The sequence below is a fragment of the Nymphaea colorata genome, chromosome 1 (assembly GCF_008831285.2).
Source record: "Nymphaea colorata isolate Beijing-Zhang1983 chromosome 1, ASM883128v2, whole genome shotgun sequence".
Classification (NCBI taxonomy): Eukaryota; Viridiplantae; Streptophyta; class Magnoliopsida; order Nymphaeales; family Nymphaeaceae; genus Nymphaea; species Nymphaea colorata.
Genome location: NC_045138.2, coordinates 33,895,212 through 33,905,130, shown reverse-complemented (window position 1 = coordinate 33,905,130; position 9,919 = coordinate 33,895,212).

Sequence of the window (9,919 nt, the reverse complement as noted above, 5' to 3'; positions counted from 1 at the left end):
GTAGCTAATTATTCGTATTGGTTAGATGTTGGTGTTCTGGAATTTGGGAATAAAATATGGTTAAAATTTCATCAACTGCTTGTAATATGTCAGAAGCACAGACAGAAGTCACATTTGGTAATTCAACTGGGGGAGACATTCTTTATTGGAAAAATAATGAGTCATAGATTAGTTGGTGGTTGAGATTTGGAATATTTGCCTATCAGATGCAATACTAAAACCGCAAGTGCATGAATTTTTTAGTAACGGAACCAGTGTTTCAACTGAACCACTTTTGCTCAAATTGCTACTGGTAGGTCACAAACAGTTGGGTTGGGATAAAGTGAGCGCGTACCTGACCCATAATGAGCCTGGGTTAAGCTGAGTGGTTGCAACCAAAATGTTAGAGACCCTTCTTTCTTGACCACCTCGCCTTGTAAAAAAAAGTGGGCTCCATCGGCTTCAATAGTGTTTAAGATAAGTCAGGCAGAGCTCAGGGCCGCAAACTAAACCCGAGACGAGCTATGTGAGTCGCTTTGTATGGGACTTAATTTCTTCAAGGTTTGTTCGCTTGTATAAAATTGAGTCGAGCTTAGTTTGCACACGACCTAAGTTCGAGTTGATCCAGCTCTGGCATCCTATTGAAGTATTTAAACTAGAAAAGAGAGAGAGAAAAAAAAAAGCCTCAAACTTATCCAGCTTATATGCCAATCAAAATTTGAGTCTCTGTAGCTTGAAAAAGTGTGCTATTCCAATGACATATCAGTTCAAATCATGGTCGGCAAACCTGTGATTCAATCTTGGACCGGCAGATGATTGAATCATTGGGTTAGCGAGTTGACTCGTCGACTCGATCGAGTATTCAAATAACCATAATGTATTTTTACTGCAGCTGCATCGAGAAATTTTAGGAGAGTCAGGGCGTGTCAGGAACAAGTCGGGCTGAATCAAGGGCGAGTCAAGTTCTACGTCACCCAAACCTTGACATGTTGCCGGATTTGTAGGCGACTTGGTGAGCTTGCTAACTATAGTTCAAACCACGACCATTTCAACTCAATAACTGGCTTGGAACAACTACGGGATAGATCTATCCATAGCAACAAAGCATGTCAGAGTGGATCTGTCTGTTGTTCATAGATCAGGGATGAATTAAAAAAACGAAGCATCACCATGGCAACAGCATTGAGACAATCCAACTCCCCTTAGAAGAGTAAAAGCCCAACTTCTGGATGAGTTTATTGTATTTTTACCTTGATCTTAGTTTGTTCAAGCTCGGCTTGTTTGTAATGCATAATTGAATCGAAGAGAAGAACATTAAATGGCCTGTTCTAATATTTGATGGTGCTGGGCTGTTAGGTCGCACATCCCTTTCACAACCTTGAAAGCTTAATGAAGGAAAACCCTAGTGATGGTCATCAATGTCGAACAAGGAGTCGCTGTGATTTAAATGACCCGATCCAGCTACCTAGCCCTGGGAGCAAGGCACTTAATTAGATGCCGGTGTCAAATAGGGCAATTTTTTTCATTCAAATCCAGCAATTTTGCCATAACTCCAAGGATCAGTCTCGTGTTTCTGGATTTCCAAATGTGGCTACACTATTCCTGAAATTGCTAAAAACGGTCGACTAGAGAAGTAAATGGATAGGATATATCTGGTTGTCAATCTCTTTTCATTAAGATTTGGTAAGGCAATCTAGATCCAATTACTGAATGGATCCAAATCTGGTATGCAGTTTCATAACATGAATCCAAATTTGAGTGTGGTATCTGATTGCGATGAGATAAAGATCTGACCTAATTGCAAATAAATGCCGGACATTATGGGAGTTGAATCCGAATTTTGTTTTGAGCAAGAGTCAGATTCTGACTGCATATTTGGAATCCTATAAAGTCCAATATTTTAGTAAAGTCTGGATTCAAACCGTTTACATACCTGGTGTCTGTCAGCCCTCCTTGTTGTTGCTCAAGCTCAAGTATACGTCTTTGCAAACACATATACATCTTAGCGAAGGCTGTGTATAGCAAAAGTTGTTTACTAAAAGGGCGATTGAAATTAAGAACTTTAATTAAGATTAATTCGTTTAGTGTCACATAACTGACACCACTAGAACGAAAAGCAGCCTCGTCAATCTAGTGATGCTTCTCAAAAGATCTTATCTTAGAACCCATGCAGTACCAAAATTAAACACAGTATCTCTAAATATCATCTATAGTAACAACTGCAGTAGTGATCGTATTGCTGCCATTTTAGATGGATGCCTCGATATCTGAGAGTGTCATTTTCCTTCAATTTGGCATAGATCTTCTCAAGATCACTTGAGTGGTAGCATTTGATGTCGACAATAATATTTTAAACAAAGTTATCGATACATCGAAACATGAGCTTTCTTACTTATACATATAGTATTGCCTGAAATGCTATTTTTTTGTATTTTTCCTTTTCACCTATACTTTCTTCTTTTAAGTCCTTTACTGCAAGCAGCAGTTTTCTGCTATAAAAATTACCCAAGATTTTGCCTATAAAGCTTACGTTTTAGGACATGTTTTACAGTTTGTTAATTGGGAATGATTGAAAATCTAGATGTGAGAGTAGCGACGGTGCACAGACTCTAGCTCTAGGACACCAATGCGATCCTCTTTTGTGGAAGGGAACTTGCAGGGTTTGCTGGACCTATCGAGACATCCTTTGGTCCATGCAGCATATTCTTGCTTTGAAAGGAAGCCGCAACTTCTTCTACCACACTTTTTCCCTCATAAGCAAGTTGAGATGTTTCATAGAGGATGAGAAACCATCTCAGTCATTATAAGGTCTATCGCATCTAAATCTGTTGATTACAAAATATATTGTGTGTAAAATATTGATTTAATTTTTCTTGTTCTTAATCTGAGCAGTCTATAAGTGCCGAAACAGAAGTAGCACTATTTTGCTAAAATGCTGGGGAGTCGTGAGATCTCGATTCAAACCTTCAACCAGGACATCAGCAATGAGATTGACCGAATAACAATTTTCAAGGTTAAGATTATACCACCCCATAAGAACACAAATTCATCTGTTGAGAGGAGGTGTGACCGTATACATGTTCAATGCAGTGCAGAGATAAAGCGAGTACGCCGAGTAGTATAATCTCAATTGCTGCAACCCTTTGCTTCTCTATGCCCGTAAAGGGAATAACGATGACCTCCTTAGCAGGGAGTTTCTTCACCAACGAGACATTTGAAAAAAAAAAAAAAATTTGAAGCGTCTAAGGCAAACCAGTAAGTTGTATAGCGAAAACAAAATCTCAGTTCTGTATGACTGAAGGTTGAACAAAATGGTTGGGAGAATTGATCAAGAACTTGTTCAATTTTCAGTTGTACAGAACTGAGATTTACTTTTCCCTATCCAACTTAACTGTCTGTTTTAGGTGTTTCGATGTTCAAATAAAATGTTCTGTTGACGAAAGGCCATCCTTCGGTTTCTGTAGAATGACCTTCATCCTTCAGTGCCCAGAAGGCGCAGGTTGATGGTTATGTGCACATGCTGTGCATGTACAGGAGTGAGTGTCAATGACCAAAATACTGTTAATGAACTTGGTCTGGGTAGGGGCGACAAGATTTGTGGCTTGGTGCGAGATGGACGCGCTGGCGTTTGGCCTGTTGTTTGCGTGAGATCCATCTTCTGCTTTGGTTTTGTTTTGTTGGAAAGTTTATAACGAGATATGCGCCTGAATAATGAACGTATCTTGTCCTCTTTCGAATTAAAGGTCTCTCACGTACATCAGAACAATTCAAACTTGACAAAAAGAGAAAAGCAGCAGCCAATACATAAATGTTCTTCCGATCGAGTGTGAAAATCAACATGCATATGGAGCTTGTTGCCTGTACTTGGGTGCGTTGGACATGCGTCTTTCAAGGGTACTTATTGTTTTCTTCCGATCGAGTTTGGTTTCTCTGTTCAGTTTCTACAGACAGAACAGATCTGCGTCTCTGACAAAGGTAGTACTTATTCGCCAATGTTCTTTATAAAGGCTCCGTAGTTTCTTTGCGAAGGGAGGGAGATGAATGAGTATGACCCACTGTGCCCGAGTTCCGATTTGCCACTTCCACTAGGTTTTCAAACATGCAAATCACTTCGTTCGTTTGTCTGGGTCGCAGCTGCTGAGAGCATGAACCTAACGTGGTCTGACTATGGACATCGAGGACGTCGCCCGTGATTTATTCAATGAAGACGTAGACTCAAAGGGAAGACCTTCAAGCTGAAAGCGGTCAAGTCTTTTCTCTCAATTACTAAGTAATATGATGCTTCTTTTAGTAACAACATGTCAAAGTGCTGTTTTGATTATAACTAATAGTGAAAAAAATCAATCTGTGGACACTGGGAAAGGGGGTCTTTTAGCTCTAACTCTTTCTGCCCATGTTTCTCCTTTTTTCTCTTTTAAATTTAAATTAGATGAAACGACATGGATTAGAGATTTATCGTCTACTTGCTTTCAAATGTAAAACCCCAAGGCCATTTCCTAACTTGCTAGTCCAAACATGTGTTGGCTTAGGTAAAGGTTGGATGAATGCCTTTGAGATTTGAACCAGTAATTGGTTGCATTTAGAGATATCAATGGATTGGATTTGAATCATATCTTCTTTTTTAGATATTCATATATTCAAATTCAAATTCAAATTCAAATAAAAAAAAGTCATAACCGAAATCTGATTTTTATATTTATATCCAAATCTGAATTTTGAACCAGATTTTGATCCAAATATGTATCTGAATCTGATCGAATATTTATGTATATTTGAATCCGAATCTGATCGGATGTCATTTATTAAATCCGAATCCGATATGATTTCTTAATCAGATATTAATTTTTTTTATATCCGATTTATTCGCATCGGTTTGATCAAATATCCGATTCAAATTAGATATATTAACATCCACAGTTGCATCTAGCTAATAACTACAACAACATTATACATATATATATATATATATATATATATATCACCAATATATATATATATATATATCACCAATCTCTTACATATGTACAATCTCTTACATGTATACATGAGTCATCAATCTCTGTATGTGTGCATGTATTTGAAGCTCCGCAAATCATAAAAGTAGACGAACACGGTAGAAGGCGTTGTTCACGTCTGGTGCCGGTTAGCCAGACAACACCGAGAAATCAGGGGGAGATGAATGAAAACGTAGTATTGTCCGGTTATAGAGCAAAAGACAAAGAGAAAAATATTCTTCAATGTGGACGCCAAAATTTGGTTGAATCTCGGTCGGTCAGACTTTGCTACAAATTCAACCCTGTTCTGGCAAACTCTGCTCGTTCCCATTCGGAAAGTCAAACTAACACGTTCTTCTTCTCATGTCACCTCTTTTATTGACATCTCTAAACCTCTTCTGACCACACATCTGCCCCATCTCACAGACCCACTTGACTGTGTTTACTTTGACTTTAAAGCAAATCAACCTATCCCTCTCTCTCTCTCTTTCTTTCTCATACATTATATATATATATATATATATATATATATATATATATATATATATATATATATATATATATATATATATATGTGTGTGTGTGTGTGTGGTTTTCAAAATATATAAATTGCATGAATATGAAAATATTCTGTTTATAAAGTGCTACATGTAACGATTTAGCATTTAGAAAGCGCTTGTATTAATTCAAACACATTTGTTTCAAAAGGAACTCGAATTTCGCCGCACATGGTGCCAAACACAGGTGACCTGCAGGAGCATGGGCCCAGTTGGGCTTGCTAAGCAACAGAGTGACCTGGCATCTAAACCAATTAGAAACAACTTGTAAAAGTCTTGGGCAGTAGCACTTGCCAACATTTGTCTTTACATATTCTTGAGAGACCTAAATCTGATTTACTTATGAGATTGGAGGGCGACATACGCATGAACGAATGACTAACGACCCTTGCTTTGATCACATACTCAGCAATGTGGGTCACCCAAATTATATGATTTTTACAACTTGCTATTAAGCACCCACTAACAAACAAACGAATGACTACAATAATGGTTCCTTCTTTTCTAACTTTATTCAAGAGTCGTCGTTTCACAGTGTTTGGAGTTTGATATGATATCGCTCGTTGGGACCCCATTTAGGAGTTTAAAACTGTGGACAGAAAACGAAATGCAAATACATTTCAGCATCCCAACTACAAATACAAGTCCATCCAAAATCAAATCTAAGTAAAAAGCATAAGTTGCCTAGCTATAGCAAATCTGACTCATTTGTTACGCGGCTATGCCCATTCCTACCCATCTCAGTCAACTCGATAGAACCAAATAGACGTTGGCCCACTTGGCTAGACTTACTTTCCCGGATTCTTTACTCTTGGACCTCACATTTCCACGTGAGCTTGCCGACATGGGGTGTTGTAATTGTGAAGGTTGAAAAGTGATGTTTGTTCGCTCACTAGAGAGAGGCAGTGAAAGAGATTCTCCACTTGTGTGAATAAATTCATATTCAAATTTTGTATAATGGTAAGAAAGCACACCTACTATAAGCTGTTACTTAGTGGATGTCAAAGTTATTAATTACAATTCACTTGGGTAATTTCAGATAAGTTAATTAAGCACGATTTCTTGACAATAACAATAATCAGCGAGGTTTTGCAGTTACTTGGCTTTAAGTTTGCTTCGAAAAAGATTAGGAGCGTGCATGTCTTGAATTGTTAGATGCTTATCTTTTTTATAAAAAAAAAAAATTATTGTTATTATTCAATTTGAAAGATGCGAACCATATCAACACCAAAAGCTCGCAACTTTTCCACGTTAGTGCTTTTATGAAATGATGTCTTTTTGTGCACCCAAGGACGTCCAGTAGTTCCAAACTTGGAGTATCGTCGCGAGTGAGAGCGGATCCAGTAAAACCGTGGGCAACGAAATACTTGGCTCTAATAGTAGTATTTCACCAGTTCAGTTCAAATGAAATAAGAATAATATCATATTTGTTCCTGAATGTCAATTAAGTCTCCAGCCTCTGCTTGCGTGTGCACATGGGTAAGAGAAAACCCTGCGGACAGAACTCTTTCAAAATCCGTGTTCCCCAGCAGAGATGCATTAATACATACCCGTATTTTATTTTTCGGAAACTAAGCCCCATCTTCAACCTTACGGCATTAAATACCTGACTTCTTGTCAACCTGATCTCTGTCGACCCAATGTTAAGTGTTATATAGATATAGATAGCGGCTGGAAGGGACAAACGATAAATTGCGCTTCTTCCATTTATCATTTATGAAATATAATCTTTGCAGTATTGGATTTGGTAGACATATAAATGTAGCCGTCCCTCTACATCGAACTAATGAGATTTAGAGTCTATAGGGAACAATCTTGGCAGTATCTTCAAAATCTTGTGGAATTTATTGTGAATATATGATGTTAAAAAAAACAAGTAGAATTGTCAAACGAGAGCAGCCACAATGAGAAAAATATTGCGATTGTATGACGTCCATAATCTGATGATTAAGAAAGAACCATTTGCTTAGTTTTGGTGTACATTTTTTATCTACATATATATGTAAATATATACATTATATGATCTTCTTAATATTAACATACCCTTCTATTGTTTGATAAAGGTAAGGGTGGTGGTCTACTTGATTTTCCGTTGGGCTTTGGCGAGTGAAATAGAGATATAATTTACATGCACAGACAAAGTTTTTTCGAGCAGTCCAAATTCCATTACTAATCAGATATTTGCTTTATCGCACCAAATTAGTCAAATGATCTTCTCAAAACTGGGCACCAGGTCGGGCCGCTGCCGTGTACTTGGTACTTGATTGACTTGAGCCTGAATAAAAGGGACTTAGGCCAGCCCGATAAAGTTGATTTAGGTCCGATAATTAGTTATTAATTTTGTATATATACTTATAATATTTTTATTATTTGATATTAAAACATATATTTTAAAATTTAATCAAACCGAACTCGAATTTTATTTATTTTTTAGTCTGGCTAAGCCGATTTTTGGATGTCGAATAACCCGAACCCACCAACTTGTGATCGAGCCGCAAAACCCCATCCATCGTTTCAGTTTGAGATAAAGGACGGCTACGGTCTTATCCACGTGGACCCAAGTTTTTGCTTTTCGGCTCGTGGCCACCGCCCACTCACCGGACTCTTCCACGACACGAAACACGCGTAAAGAACGAGCGGTCCAGATCCGTTCCCATCCAGCAAGTCGGAACGAATCCGAGCCGTCTCTGTCCCCTCGAGATCGCAGAGGTCAAAGCCCAAGTCAAACACGGCGTGTCAAATTGAAAACTCTTTTGGCCAAATTCGTCACGCTGCCTTCATCATGGACTCCGGAGTCGGACCAAAAATATCTCCTTCTTATTTTATCCGTGTTTATCCAGAAAAGAATGGGAACTTGAAGACATTTCACTAGTCCTGCGGCTGCCCATATCATAAAACAAACTTGCGTTGTGTTTGTGAAAAATTTTGAACTGGCACGTGCATGTTCCTGGAACTCATTCTGACAAGTGGTAACCAAAATATGTGAAAATACAAAATCAAAAGGAAGCGATGGTGCAAATTGAAAGAGGAAAACAATGGTTCACCGTCTTTCGGTGCATGGCATTTTCAAAACGTATCAAAGCGACTACCGTTTGGCGGAGACTGTTTAAGTATTTGAAATGCATGTTTTGTGTATTTGTTTCTTTAACTTGAAGGTGTTTTAACGAGTATGCAATTGGAGATTTTGCAAGTTCCCGACTTTAACATGTCATTATAGAATATATACAATTTTAACATATCTATCTCTTCTTTTTTCCTTCATTACGTGTGACTTAAGTCCCAATGACTATATGTGTATAGCCCAGTTGGTTGAACTGGTAGGCTGCTGAAAATTCGATGGTCAGTTCGATTACAAATATCAATATATTCAATTTGGATTGGATATCCAATTGAACAATTTCAAAAAAAAAAAAATCAGCTATGGAAAAAAAAAATTGACAATTGATGAAGACATTGGATCATATTTGAATCTAAGAAATGACATATGATTGGATTCAGATTTAGATTTGGATTGAATTTAGTTTTCAATGAATATCCTATATCCAATACTCTTATATTTGTAAAACCAACCAAATTTTTTGTTCAAACTTTTTGTTCCGATTCAGGTATAAATGTAAAAATTGAATTTAGATTCGATTCAGATTGTCAAATCAGATTTTAGATTCAAATTCAGATTCAAATAAGACTTTCTTTTTTTTTTTTTTTTTCTTTAGCCGCATTTGAATTCAAATTCAAATTTCAATATGTGAATATCCAAAAAAATGTAAACATGATTAAGGGTATATCCGAATATGATATAATGATATTCTTGAATTTGATTCTTCTTGTGGGCATCAACAAAAATTAAATCCCCAATCATGAAGCATTGATACATACAGTAGGAGAAGAAGGAGAAGGGCTTGACCTCTTCTCATTAAATGTGATTGGTAGTGAAAGTGATATTCTATTTGGTCAAAATTCTACGTTCAACCCATTTTAAAAATACAAATCAAAATTCAAGTATGCGTGTGAGGAAGCAATTGTTTTGGTTTTCTTTTATTATTGTCCCAGTCTCTTTGCACGTGGATATTGCCATTCAAACGGACTTCTGCTTCAGCTGTTGACGGAGAAGGAGGGCGCCAGCCCCCCCTTCCGGAAATGCCTGCTTTACCGCAATTTTAAATGGATCTCAAACCTTAAGTCAAATTCGGTATCCTGGTCCAAACGTTGTAGGGCTTTTAATTTGAGCACTAGTCTCGCTCGGCGACTATACCAAAACACTATTCCTCGGGGTTGCAATCCAGGAAATGGATCAGATCCACTGCTGAGTGAGTATGATCAATCGATGTATCGCCCTTCAGTTATGATTCTGGTTTGACAACTTTAGTCTAATTTTCTGGATATCCAGAC